Consider the following 15,923-nt stretch of genomic DNA (forward strand, 5'->3'; position numbering starts at 1 on the left):
TAATTGTCCCTTTGTCTTTATAAAAAGACACCTCGCATTTTGAATTATTACTGGTAATAAAATGTGTTTACTAAGCTTGTTGAAGGTACCGGTAGTAAAGCGGGCACTAAGTTTAAATCCTGTCGATATGTATGTTAGCATATTTCATGTTATCTCATTTGTAAGTACTTGTAAATGAGGTAAACGAATGCCAATGAACAGAATAAAATCGTTCAAAAGTCACATTATGAAACATGCATTTATTTTAATAATTGATCGTCTTAAACAAGAGTTTATATTTCCTACGTGTCAAGAAATTGCGGAAACTTGTATATTATGAGTTGAAATTCAGAATTAGCTTTAATCTATTCGATGCCAACATATATTGCAAGCCGGGTGGTAGTTTTCAGTCAGTTCCAGAAAACGTTTTCATTGTTGGTGTAAAACCCCTTTCACTTGGCCATTTTTGCACTCATCTAGTTCTAGAAAATATTGGAGAAACAAACGACAGCAACATAACTGAACCAAAAATGCCGTACTGCGCTGATCCATGCTTAAATACTTTCCTGTTATATGCTTCGTCATTTCCGATTAGACCAGATTGCGCGCTGACATAAGCATTCTCATGACAACTTTCTGGATTTTACTACTTCCATGCAGACTAATTTCAAACTGGAAGCTGGTGTCTTGTTTTTGACACAATCATTAGAATGTTGCCGTACAAAGCTAACGCGTTCTCTCTATCCGTTCTTTTAAACAAAATTGCATTTCTTAGATATATTCCCTTCACCAGGGTCGAGGAATTTTATCTACTCCTTGTATGACAACTCCCTGAATAGCAGAGGGAGGCTAACAAGTGCAAATTGTGTAGGGCAATGTCGTTCATTCGTCTGAGGTATTATATATAGGCGCTTATCCTAGCGCATACAGCATCTAGTTTTCCCAGATTTTCACTCAACTCAGTTATTTCTCGACGAATACTCATCTCAATAATGAATTGCAATTAAATAAATAACAGTAACGTAGTTCTTTAAAAATCACTCTCTCTTAACGCCTTCAGTAGCTGCACTTTTGTGCACCTTCCCACTTAATTCTCGTATATCTCCATCCATCTCACTTTTTAGTAAATGTTTCATGGTTTAATATTAGAAGAAGTAAAGAAAAGAAGACAAAAACAAAATTTAAATGTATAAAATTTATAAATCGTCGATAACCATTTGACATAGTGTTAAGGAACAGGTTGCCTATTCGTGTAAGTAAGTAAAAATGAGATAGCATACTCCAAGAATTGAACTTGGTAATATAGGGTTAGAAATAGGTTTTGAATTAAGATTCAGGAGAATTCCAATCATAATTTTAAAATAAATAATACAGATATGATATTGAAAAAGAATTCGTTGGTTAGTAATGTTATTGAAAAAGGAATTTGATGATTCAATTCTGTTTATGAAAATGAAAACAAAATAAGGAATTTTAAACGAAATAGGAAAATGTTCCCGTCTCTTCATTAAATTGTACCCTACCCCTATCGCACAAATATGAACAGTCAAGAACACCTACAACATAATAACAGTTTTAGCGGCCATTTGATATAGTTTCGTTGTAATTTTAGAATATCTAATAGGGGTAATGAAATGTAGTATTTCTTTCCTTATTTAGTGATTTTCCCCCTAATTAATCAATTACTACTAGTATACTGAACCATAACCAGATCGGAGGTATACCCAATCCCGTTATAGACGCTTTATTAATGTAGCTGGTTGTTTTTTTTTATTTATGCCAGATATGCGTAAAAGTAAATAGGCAATACCAGTGAGTTTTGAGGTGTCTCTATTCGTTGTTCCGTTTTTATAATTTTTTTAAAAATAGAATTTCGAAAATTAACCTAAGTTTTCATTGCAGAAACCGCACAGTTTCTGTTTAAGCGATGAAGTCAAAACACATAAAATGGACTCTTATTGAAAAAGAATGACATCTTTATTATTTTTTCATCATTTTATATTAAACTAAATTAACGACATTCGAGACCGCCATATTACTTTTAACAATCGGCTTTACTAAACTTTGGCAAATTGGCCTTTTTACTGCTAACTTTGGCCTCTTTATGCTCTTAATTAAAACATGATTCGATGGAAGAGCATAAAAAAGCCAAATGTGGCCTTAAAAAGGCCAAATGTGGCCTTAAAAAGGCCAATCTGTCAAACTTTAGAAAGGCTAACATATAAATGCAATATGGCGGCCTCAATTGTCGTACATTTAGTCTAATAAAAATAATTGAAAAATAATAAAAATTATATTTATTCTTATTTTATTCAGCGTTTTGGTATAATGATATGTTTCATATAAGCATAGTTTTTTATAATGTTTGTCAAATAATTTAAACTAAACTACACATTTACCCTAAATTATAATGCCTACGGAAATAATAATTTTTTTTATATATATTTGTTTTTGTTTACTTCTCTTTTCTGAACTCATTATCGGCACGGTCTAGACATTACCTTTCTTTTTAGGTAGCTCCAACTGACCAATTTTCTTTAAAATGACGACTTTTATATGTTTTCGACTTTACTTTTTAAGAAAATCTCTTTTAACTGGCGGAGACAAGTATTTTTTGAGATATAAAGACATGCATTATGCACTGTACTGCAGTGACCACCAGATTTGAACGCACGCGCGATAGACAAATCTACTTCTTTCCGACAGAGACTGCCAACCTCCAATTTTTTCTGGGGGGGATGTAATCTTTGCGGGCGGGTATGCGGACAATATATACCCAGGTTAAATTTAGTGGAAATACTTCGTAACTCTTTTTCATAAAATGGGTGTCTATTACTAAAGCCCTTCTTAACATGAAGATATAAGCGGTGTATATTCCAAAAGCCGTACTTAACATGAGGAAGTTGAGATGTCTATTCCTGTTCTTAACATAACTGTAGTTTCTTTTTTTACGAGGGGGACATGCTTCTACCGGGAAACGCCGGTTAACGGGTTCTGCTAGTTAATTAATAAAACATGTTACATTAAAAATAATAAAAAAAATAATTTAAGTAAAAATATCACGGACAAAAATGGAAAATGGCATGATAATAATGGAACCAGTACAAATAGCAAAAAAGTGAGCAAACAGTGGTTTTGTAGTCTATAAACAGACTAGACGACACGTTATCTATTGGGTCAACGTTGGCTCATTGTCCGTTTTTCTTATCTTCGCCGCAAGTCACGATTGCCATCTAAACCAGTATTCTAGTACTTCCCCATTAACAAGATGAATTGAAATGCACCCAATGCAAATATGGCAACCTACCCCATAGCTAAAAAATGAAAAAGTTTTAATATACAGCTGGTCTCAAGTTTACCTGAGTTCAATTGTAGATTAAGGTACGAAATTGCTTTTTTCGTTTAACCATGCAAAGATTAAGCTGGTGTCTTTCGCCTGTGGGCGTGTTTTTACTCTTCCTGTGATTCTCATGGATGACACGGAGTTTAAGAACAAATTAACTTTGACTATTTTTGGAATTCCTTTCTAATCAAATAGTCCTAAGAAAACATGCATCAGATCAATTGTTACTTTTGCTCTTGTAAAATCCGTTTTCACTATCGCTCCAAAGACTTTTCCACTTGAGACTATTTACTATCTCTACAAAACTACTATCAGATCATTATTTTTACACAGGCATCACCAATTATCAAGACCAAGAAGCCACTCGAGGATAAGTGTTAAAGAGTGTACAATAGAAATTGGACAATATAGTAATCGTTAGTAATGGAAATTCAGTAAATTTGTAAACAAGTGGAACGGCTCATCAAGAACTTGTTTACGTTAGACTTGAAGACAACCATATTGTAGTCAGCTGCAAAGCCGGGAAACGGAAGACAATTCCACAGGCGTGTAGGTCTAAGAAAGAAGCTTTGTTTATGGAATCTACGTGTAGGTTTGGGCACAGATAACGAGTGGAGGGAATTATTGATAGTGTTTTCAGCTAGACGAGTGTTTTTGTAGAAAGTTTGGCGAGGGGGCCATAGACTGAAGCTCAGTCGAACACTTTCCATGAAAATAACGATACAGCAGAGACAAACTCTCAACATCTCTTCTGTGAAAGAGAAAATGATATCTCCTATGAGGCTACGAAGTCTATTTTGAACTCTATCAAGGCAGGAAAGGCCTTTCTAGCAGCTCCTGCCCAGATGTGGCAACAGTATTCTATCCTTGGACGTACCTGGCTCTTATATAGATAGAGAATTGTATTAGCAGTGAGATATCTACTGATCGATAGAAAGACCCCACCATTTTTCCAGCGGCCTTGGCAACATATTTGATGTACGTATTCCATTTAAGATCAGGAGTAAAGGTCAAGCCTTGAAGCTTGTAAAAACTTGAGGTCTCCTCAAGACGAGAGCCATTCATTTCAACTGATGCCAGATGGGGATCAGAACGTTGATGATGCATGCAAGTTGTATTGTTGTTGGCCCGATGGGTCTTGTTTCATTTAACCTATTTTTAAGGCTAGACACTATCGACGTTGTCATACTCCCACCTACATAGGGTTAGGGAGAAGGGGAGAAAAAGAGAAAGAAATATAAGAAAAGAAGAGGTAATTATTTTGTTTAGCAAAACACTGGGCATTTGTTCATCAACATACACAAAGATGAAGTAGGCTCGTGAATTCGCGTTTGGTGTTTTTTTTTTTTTTTTTTTTTTTTTTTTTTTACAAAGGCATCACCACATTATCAAGGCCCAGAGGCCACTCAAGGATAAGGGTTAAAGAGTGTACAGTAGAAGTTGGTCAATATAGTAATCATTAGTAATGAAAATTTGGTAAATTTAATAACTTATATGGAACGGCTCATCAAGAACTTATTTACCTTAGACTTGAACACAACCATATTGTAGTCAGCCGGAAAGCAGGAAAACGGAAGACAATTCCACAGGCGTGCAGTTCTAAGAAATAATAACTACATTTTATTTCAGTATTTAATTTATGTATTTCTGTTGTATTAAATGCTAAACTGGTGGTAAACGAGAATGAAAAATAAATATATTTAGAGTTAGTTTGCGAGAATTTTAAGGAGTGATAATTAGTTTTAAGACAGTTAGGAACAGTTGTGAACATTGTCTGGTTAGAAACGGTTGGCAACTCGGAGTCTCCCCGATAGAGATTGGAAAATTGAATATAAGCCGGAGAATTTAAATCGGGCTGAGAAGTAAACGCGACCAAACAGTTATCAACGGACAAGGTTGTGTTCCTATTTTTATTATGTTACGCGACGGTATCACACACATACCCAGAGTTTAACAGATTTATATCAAGTACTTGTTTTGCAATGTTTTATCGTAGTGTTATCACGAAGACTAATACAAGGTTTCGGGAGCGTATTAGTAATTGAGTTGTCCCCACTCTTCTTATCTGCACTATTTCTCTCACAAACATTGATAGGCTTATTCTCTTCTAAAAGTAGCAGTATGTCGTGTGTTCTTCAGAACTTTTTAGTCTTTCCCTCTCTTCCTTTGTACCAGTTTCTTTGATTCACTGGTCTGGTGATCTTCATTTCGTTATCATACCATTCTCTATTAAAGTAACTTCTTTCCAAGAAATGCAGACTTGTGGAACGTTCTTGCTGCCAACTGATTTCCTTGGTCTTTTCAAAGCCGATAAGTATCTCTTGTCTTGGCAATAATCAACGTCCTTTCTTGTTGATTCCCATATCAAGTGGCTCCATGTCTGGGAAGATTTTCAAGAGAAAATTAATTTGTCACAAATCTAAATAAAATCTCACGAGTTTATGAACATCTTGGATACAATACACAAATAGAAATTAAGAAGTTTGTCAGATTAAAAATACGTTTCATCTATTTAAAAGTTAATGACCCCCTCACGCTAATCTTTAAAAAAAATGAGGTTCTACATTTTTAATTGATTTAATATGAACGCCCGAAAGGAAACAATTAATTAAGAATTTAAAGTGGATTGTTAGATGTAGCATATCAAATTAACTTAAAATTACCCCCCTTTTCCGGTCTGGGGTGTATATTCCGAAAGCCGTACTTATCATGAGGAGGTTGAGGTGTCTATTCTAAAAGCTGCTCTTAACATAACTGTAGTTTAATTTTTTACGAGAGGGGGCCATGCTTCTACCGGGCAACGCCAGTTAACGGGTTAAATGACCTCCCATTTTATGACGGATAACTACTTTTTATCGCTACCTCGAAGTGCGACTATAAAAACAACTCACTGTTAAAAAAAAGTGCAAAATTTATCCGCAATATTGAAATAAAAGGCAGTTATAAAACACTACGATGGTCTGAATATAGTAAATAATTTTACATTAAATTGGTCAGATATTTCCATGTTAACAACTGCCCGTCATCAATCACAATTAAATAGTTTTTGTTTTCGTCGATTCTTAATATAAAAACAAAAACAATGAATAAAAAAAAACTGCTAGTGTCTAACGTAATTACATTTGATCCATCCCATATTCAAGCATCACCATTAGATAGAGATCGGATAATACTAACACCTGTGTATACTTTTCATGAATATTTAATATCTAGATAAGTTTCTACCGTTTTTATTGCTTTTATTGATTTTAAATCGGCTCTCTGGAAGACCTCAGATAATTGAGCGCGACACTCACCAGAAATATAATCTCTATTTTGTCAATAATATCAAAGCAATCTGTTACTTATTGTCTGTTATTGGACGTAAAAAGGGGATGGGTTTGGAACTTTCCAGTTCTGTTCGTAAACGTCTATTGAATCAATACCAATTCTAAATATACTCGTACGTTTACAAACATTTAAACATAGACACATACTTAACTTTATATAAATATTTTAATAATACTGTCCAGAGAGCGATTATTATTATTTCTTTAGGTATTTTTTAAATATTTTATACATGCATTATTAAAAAAAATGTGATAACAAGAGTACATGCTAAAACTATAAAAATGTCTCAACAAATGATAATTACAATAGAAAAATGCGAGCATGAAAAGTAATATGGTTATGCTTAAACATGGAAAAGGACTAGTTGTAAAAACTGGAAAAGGAAAGGACAAGATATTCAAGTAGAAAATATAATAAATTTATAACTTAAAATATTGCTCACCTCCTTACATATTCTTACGATTTTGAACACCAGAAAATTCAGAATCATTTTGTTTAACTGATCGAAAATTGATTTTTTCCCACAATATAGCTGAATAGGTGATCTATAAACTGTAATAATTGTTTGAAATGTGGTCGAAAAATGAGTGAGCGGTGAAGCTTTAAAGCAGTTATAAATGACTAAAACTGCCACGTAACCATATATTTAAACACTACCGTTTTTTAAATTATATATATATATATATATATATATATATATATATATATATATATATATATATATTGGTGAGCACTTGAAATCTGTGGGACTTCTACGCACTCAGAATCCAGAGAACACCACAAGTTGTTCTTAAAGAGTAATCTTTAATGATATCTTGTGAGATCACTCGTAGTGAGTAAATAATAATAATAATGATAATGATAATAATAATAATAATAATAATAATAATAATAATAATAATAAAAATTATTATTATTATAATTATTATTGGCTCACATGGAGCTTCCACACAAGTCAACAAACGATCTGATTGGAAACCTGTGGTATTCTCTGGAAGCTGAGTGACAACAAGTCTTCCCAGACGTCCAGCCATCTCCACCCCCTTCAATAGCATTTTCAAATGAATTTGCATCATCGCAATAGCCGCTTACCATTGATTTCTCGCTGGTAGTGGCCATTGGTTTATACTGGAATTTGAGTGGCACTCAGCCTCTCCAAGGTCCCAGTTCTCTTTGCGCTTGTCCAGCCGAGGTCTGGTTGGCGCTCGCTCCTCGGTCTTTCAGTCCTTATTGACCCTTCTCGGCCCTTTGGTATCATTTTTTTTGGGGGGGATCGGTGATGAAACTATGATGAGGGGTGTAGAACTTGTAAATATGCAGTTTTGGTGTTCTTCATTCCCTGTAACGCTTATTCGTTATATTGTCTTGTATTATTCTCCGCATTCAAGGGGTTTCCTTAATATTTCAGTCGTTTTCATTATCGTTAGTCGTTGTACTTTTGCAGTTATTCCTCTGATTCCAATTTCTGACATTCTTTTTTCGAGTTTTTCGGAATTGTTCCTAGTGCTCCTACTATTATCGGTACTATTTGGAATTTCTTCATCATCAAACTCCCTTTTAACTCTCTGGCTAGCTCTGTGTATTTGCTTCGTTTCTCCTTTTCTTTCATACTCACCCTGTGATCAGCTGGGACTGCAAAGTCCACGATTTGACAGGATTTTTCTTTCTTGTTAATTATTACGACATCTGGTCTTCTTACTTGGATGGGTTTGTCCGTCTGTATGTCCATGTCCCATAGGATTTTATGGTTCTCGTTTTCGAGTGCTGTTGTAGATTTATGATTGTACCATTTGTCTGTACGCTCAAAATGCAGTCGTTTACACAATTCCCAGAGTGCCACCCTCCCCATTTGGTCATGCCTGTTTTTGTATTCCTTTTGGGCAAGTTTGCTGCATTCGCTTACTATATGGTTTATTGTTTCGTCTCTTTGTCCACAGAGTCTGCATTTGCTGTTTTCTTGTGTTCTATCGATCCTTGCTTTGATATGGTTGGTTCTTATCGAGTTATCTTGTGCTGTAGTTATTAGAGATTCAGTTTCTCGGTTTATATGTCCTTTTCGCATCCATGTCCAGGTGTTTTCGTTATTCTCATCTTTTGTCATTCTTATGAATCTTACGTGGAGTTGTTTCTCTTCCCACTTCTCTTTTCTCGTTTTGTCGTTTGTCTCTCTGTTTTCTGTTTTATTTTTTTTCAGTGTCTCTCGCTGCCATAATTATTATTTCAGTGTCTTGCATTATGTATTTTTCTAGTACTTTTGTCGTGTCCTTCACACAGTCTTCTATAGAGATCAGTCCCCTCCCACCGTCTTTCCTTTTCACGTAGAGTCTGTCAATATCCTCCTTTGGGTGTAGTGCATTATGCATAGTCATGAGTTTCCTGGTTTTCTGTTCGAGTTGTCTCAGTTCTTCTTTTGTCCACCCTATACACATTATTATTATTATTATTATTATTATTATTATTATTATTATTATTATTATTATTATTATTATTACTGACACGACACCAAATAGCTGTGGTTGGTAAACAAAAAACAGAGAAGAGAAAGCACTAATTAGACCACTAATAGATTAGTGCGAATACGACTAGGACCTTCGGTAGACTTATTGTCACACAAATTCCAGTGAAAGCCAGTGGTCGTTGCAATGGAGAAATCAGTGGTAAATGGCTGTTACGATTTCGGAAATTAATTTGCAAAGGGTATAGAAAGCGGTGGAGAATACTTGAAATACTGGGAGATTGGTGTCATTCAGTCCTGAAAGAGCACCACAGATGATTCTCGGTGAGAAATCTTTGATGATGGCCCGTGTGAAATATAGTAAATAATAATAATAATAATAATAATAATAATAATAATAATAATAATAATAATAATAATAATAATAATAATTCCGTAAGCCTTTCGGTAATCGATCCATGCTGCACTCACATTCCTCTTATTTCTGTTTGCATTCTGCATTACTGCCTTATGAATCAGTAGTTGCTTCTTGGAACCCCTCGAGCCTTTCCGACACCCTTTCTGTTCACCAGGGAAAACATACTTACTCAGAAGATGGCCATAATTATTTTCCGCATAGACGCCAGTAAACAGTTTCCACATTAGTGGTAGGCATGTAATTGGTCTGTAATTGCTAGCATCTGTTCCATTTGCACGATCTTTTCAAATTAATGTCGTCATTCCCTTAACAAGCCAATCAGAGACATCTCCCGACTCTATAACCCTTTGCAAGGCAGCAGCTATAGGTGAATAAAGACATTGGAACTGTTTGGACCAGAAGCCCATCACTCCATCTGGACCAGGTTCCTTCCAGATTGTAATCCTTCGTATGCCACACTTAACGTCATCAATGATTATCTTAACGGTCTTCATTTGCTGCATTCCTGGTAGCTTTCCACTGACCTCTATCAACCAACTAGTCTTCTTATTATATCACCCTTCGACAGACCAAATCCCACCTAAGAACTTCCTGGCATCATCTGCATTTGGAGTGTTGTTATTTCCCGCCTGTTTACTACTATTTAATTCTTTATACAGCTGAGACTGATTGTTCCGGAAGATGTTGATCTGCCGGAACGCAACACCTTTTCCAACAAAATACCTAATTTCCATACCACTAGTGTTGACCTTTTCTTTCAACATTGTTAAAATGGCCATCGTTACCTTTTCAAGCTTGCCCTTGGCTTTCTGTCCTAGTTTAATTCCTTTTCTTATTTCTTCGATTCTACCAATGTCTTTCCGCCACCGTTTAATGCTTTCTTCAAGCTGCCTCTGCCAGTAAGACCTTCTATCCTTCATTTCTCCTTTTTTCTTCTGTATTAAGCCAAGACGATTCGCAAGAACGTGTGACGCTTTATACAGAAGCCTGTTAATCGACACGTTCTTTCTTATGATGTTGTGAATTACTCCTTGAATTATTCTTATCTCGTTTTTCACCTTCCGCCTATCACTACTCTCTTTACTTCTGAAGTACTTCTTTTTCTACAGAATTCAAAACTCGAACTTCATCACCACTTCTCCATACATCTGCTCCTTCCACTAGTTCCATTGCCTCAGAGTCATTGATCTCATCTGCCTTAGATCCTTCTAACTCCTTCTCATCATTTCCCCTAACCAAAAAAGTCCATTCCTCCTCAATTGCCCCCTCCCATCATCACTTACATTTCCCTTCTGCACTTCCACTCACTCCGTGCTTTCATCAAAGCTAGTTTCATCAATTTTACTTTCGCTATTAATTTTATTCCTAACCATCCGTCCAATATCGTCCCTTACAATCACAGAAAGTAGGTTTTTATTTTTAATTTGTTTTAAGTAGGATACCACACTCGCGACACTCCTAGCTCCTCCCCCTCTCGATTCTAACTCTTCCTTCACTTTTCGGATATATCTACCAGATTTGATACTTTCACTTCTTACTAAGCATTCCCACAGTAATATTCTTTCCCCATCCGTCCATGATTTTTTGACATTTCCTGTTCCAATTCCCTTTGTGTCTTGGGACCCTCTCTGCCAATTCTTACTGCCCCTACATCCACCCACATCCTCAGAATTTCGAACAGTTGCATGATGACGACAGGACCAACCCTGTTGACCAGTGTGACACCTACCGGACATGAAACCTTCGCAAGATGTTTTATTGAGACATCATCTCTAGGAGGGTTCCACACAAAGGTTAAAGATCCCCTCCTGATCTTTCTCCTCCACCACCACCACTATTACCACAACCACCACCAATAACAACCACAAAAATAAAATTTACAATGATAATAGTAACACTAATATTGGTAGTAATAATAATAGTAATAACAACAATAATAACAATAACAGCTACAATAATAATAAAAACACACTACTACTACTACTACTAATAATAATAATAATAACCAATAATAACAAACGATTGAGAATGAGTTTTCCTTCTCCTCTCTATCCCCCTCGTTTCCCTTTTTTCATAATAACTTATTAATTAATTAATATTTTTTAATTTTTTTAATTTAAAATATGTTGACTAATTATAGTTAACATATTTATGAATAAATAAAATAAACAGATCCATCACATACGAAAGACTTGATAATAATCTGTTGCGGTAATGCAAATCTATTTGCAAATGTTATCGGAAGAGGTGGAGAGTACTGGAAATCTAAGGAGACTTGTCACTCAACTCCCAGGGAACGCCACAGGTTTGCTTCAAGGAGAGATCTTTGATACTCTGTGTGAAAGCTCTTTGTGAGCCAATAATAATAATAATAATGAATACAGTAGAACCCTGGGATACGGTGGTTCTAATATACGTTTTTATCAGGTTACGATGTGGAATACAATGTTTTTCCGGTCCCTGGTTACGATATTTTCCCCGTCTTACAGTGCTATTTACGTATTTATTTGCTTCCCCACGAAAGCAAATTAGACACAAGGTCGGTTTTAATGTGGGGGGGGACCAGCTCCCATAAACAAGGGTAAAAAGGGGGAACTCTGGCAGTATCCAAAAAATAATAATTGTCTCAGTATGAAGGGTTTCCCCTACATTGACCAAGGACCAATTAACTTATGTGAAGCATATGCAGAACAGATACTACACTTTGATCTGAGCTCTAAAATGTTATTTGATTATATACATGCTTATTATATAATGTACTGTATTTTGTTACTAATTTTTAATGCCGTATCCTGGGGTCCTACTGCATTATCGTTTCCATATTTTTCGATTCTTCCTCAATTTATCCTCGTTTGTTGAAGTGGTGAAGGTTCGTGAAGAACATAAAGGCCCTTAAAAAGCAACCTGTCTTTAACAAGTCTAATTCACTACGAGAAATTTTAATGCATAGAAATTAAATAAACAATTTGTATTAGCTCTTGCAAAACTTACGATCGATCATTTTATTGATTTGTTTTAATAAACTTTGATACGCATCATATATAAATGCGAGTATGTGTATGCATGTATTAGTGATTAGACGATTCCAATATTTTTCCTGATTCCGGTACAATTACCGATTCTGATACAGTTACCGATTCCGATTCTTTATAAATCTCTAATTATTTAACTATAAGATTGTTCCTTGCCCCGATTATCGTAAAAACGCATCCTAAATATGCAGATATTTTCCTAAATGTCAAAATACATTTGTAGAGAGTGACCTATCGATTTTAGCTTTACTTGTATTTTAAAATCAATAAATGTCATTTAATCATTATTGCCAGTAATTGAAGATTTTGGTTTAAACAAAATCAATTTAAAAAAAGACAATTAAAAGAATCGTTTTGGCATCGGAAAATACGCATAAAATTTTCTGATTCCAATACTGATTCCGATACTCCCAAATCTTCTGATTTTTCCGATTCCCGATTCCGATTCTGATTAATCGTCCCAACACTAGTATATATATATGTGTATACATGTGTGCGTGTGTGTGTGTGTGTGTGTGTGTGTGCGTGCGCATTGCTTAAATTACGACTACTTTGATTTTCAAAACAATTCTCATCAGTTTCTGCAAGTTGGAGATAGGGTGTCCTACCAGATGCCAAACATTAAACTCTTAACTCAGATATTCCAACAGAGAGAACATTTTAAGATTCCGTTCACCCTTTTCAGTGCGATTGGTCGAATCTCTCTTGCACTTGATTAACCTAGTATATTTTCAAGATAGTTTTTGAAATTCTTTTGCATGAATTCAGTTGCTTGTATAATTACTGAATGATAGAGATCTTCAAAGGATTTCAGTTTCTTTCCATGCATACATGTTTGTATATATATGTTATGCATAAGACTTTTGTATTTCGTTATCTTTTCCTTAACTCTTAACTGTTTAAGCTAGCATCATAAGGGACGCTGACTTCTACTCTGGTTGCTTCTATCTCCATCTCGTCCAATATCATTATGTCAGGTTTTAAGAATCCCCCTTCTTTGTTATTTTTTCATCAGTTTGTTCAAGCTGAGAATGACGCATCCTACGGGATGCTAAATATTCACCAGCTCACACAGATATTCAACCGAGAGATCGTTTTACAATTCTGACCAACCATTTAAGTGTAATTCTTTGAATCTCTCTTGCTCTAGGTTCACCGGGTATATTTGCCAGATACTTTTTGAAATTCATTTTCATGAGTCCAGCTGCTGCTATAATTACTCATCATCATCTTGCGGCCTCAGTCGAGATTGAACTCACTACACCCTTCCAGTATTCCCTATCTCTCATAGCACCCAAATGATTTTCCTTGGAGATAAATGCATCTCGTTGTATCTTATCTGGAAAAGTTAACTTTCGTGATCGATTGTGAGATGATGGGTGTATCCACAGTACAAATGATGAAACAAGTTCATCTGTGCCACGTGCACAATGCCCAGCAAACTGAACACGTCTCGTGCAAACTGAGGTTGATACTCTCGGTAAGTCTTCATATATCATTTCTAAAGTTGTGTGGTTTCGCTATGAGAGACTGAGTACTCTTCTCAAAAGACGTGTGTAACATCGACCCAAACGACACGGTTTTCAAGGTGCGTAGCTGTAAGAATTAGGTAGTCATAGTGGATGGCATATGACTTATTTCCGACACAGTTAAACAAATCTAAAAGAACACAAATGCTTTCTTGCGGTCAACGTCTACAAAATATTTGCGCGGCATCTCGGACAATTAACATATCAATGTGAAAAATTCAAATCATTTTTCATCATTCAATACACAATCATAGCAACGTTATAAGATAAAGTGAAAAATGTAATTGCATCTTCTATATATATAAAAGGCAAAAATCGGTGTGTATGTATGTATGTATGTATGTTTGTTTGTAACGCTAAAACTTTTGAAAGACGGAACCAGAGTTGACAAATTTGGTATCATATTGCACCTTGATCACCCGGATGACAAATATCGAAATTTCACGTCAAACGGACCAGTAGAAAGGGGTCAACTGATCGTTTTTCTCCTAGGGGGGCCCCAAAAAAAACCTGTCATTTTAACGTTATTCAATACGTGTCACGTGACGTGACGTCAGCTCAAACTTTTGACAGACACAACCAAAGTTGACAAATTATGTATCATATTGAACCTTGATCACCCGCATGACAAATATCGAAATTCCACACCAAACGGACCATTAAAAGGGGGTGAACTGATCATTTCTCTCCTAGGGGGGCCCCCAAAAAAAACTGTCATTTTAATGTTAATATTACATAATCCAAAAACGCTTAGTCATGTCACGTGACGTGACGTCAACATCCAGTAATGGCGAACAAATGTAAACAAACACTTTGTTTTACCGATACTTTTGTAATTTCTCTTCTGCTTTGTTCTAGAGATTATTAAACTCCATGACAATGTCTCCAACGTATTTAACTGGTTAAAAATAGTATTTATACAAGAGTTTTAACGAAAAATATCAGGAAAAAATGTACAGGAATAAAAAAAAATTCAGCTTTCAAAATATTCGTCGATAAAAAAACCGATCTTTATATTTACGCTAGCCATTTTGTATATTACCACGTGACCTGCTATCTCTTAAACTGGAGGGGGGGATCCACTTGAATCCAACAAAACCAGTAATTTTTTTTTTCTATTATATATACATCATTTTCTATAAAATTAAGTGTAGACTTTATAATTAAAACAAAAAATGTTATTCATACTAAAAAAAAAAAACGCTTAGTCATGTCACGTGACGTGACGTCAACATCCACTAATGGCGAACAATTGTACCTATTTACTATGCCTCCCCACGGGACAGAGTTAGACACCAGGGTCGTTTTTTAACGTGGAGAAAAGGTACAAAAATAAAAATTGTCTCAGTCGTGGAGGATTTCTCCTCCACCGAAAGAGAACAAGAAATAGAAGTGCAGCATCTGAAGAACAGATACTACACTTTGATCTTGACCAAAAGGCCAAGAATGCGAACAATTGTAAATAACAACTTTTTTCACAAAACCAACACCGTCTTTCTTTTTTTTCTCTCTCTTTCTCTCTCTCACCCACTTACTCTTCCCTCTCTCTCACCCTCTTTCTCTTGACGTCACACCACTGTTAAACTGTGGGGGGGGGAACACATTCCCAGGCATTATCTCCTATAGATGCACATTTTATTAGAAATTCAGCTTTCAAAATATTAGACGATAATAAAAACATAAAACCAACACCCTCTTTCTCTTTTCTCTCTCTCTCACCAACTTACTCTTCTCTCTCTCTCACCCTCTTTCTCTTGACCTCCTACTACTGTTAAACTGTGTGTGTGTGGGGGGGGGAAGAGGCAGCTTGAAAACCAACAAAAACAGTGCACAGTTT

At 35.5% G+C, this 15,923-nt stretch overlaps 1 pseudogene; it reads right to left on the reverse strand.

Annotated features, from left to right (window-relative positions):
- Positions 1-15,405: 15,405 nt before the first annotated feature.
- Positions 15,406-15,539, reverse strand: LOC145277252 (U2 spliceosomal RNA; annotated as a pseudogene).
- Between the last annotated feature and the right edge of the window lie 384 nt (positions 15,540-15,923).

This window comes from Euprymna scolopes, chromosome 5, assembly GCF_053919585.1.
Source record: "Euprymna scolopes isolate OS-2025 chromosome 5, ASM5391958v1, whole genome shotgun sequence".
Lineage (NCBI taxonomy): Eukaryota > Metazoa > Mollusca > Cephalopoda > Sepiida > Sepiolidae > Euprymna > Euprymna scolopes.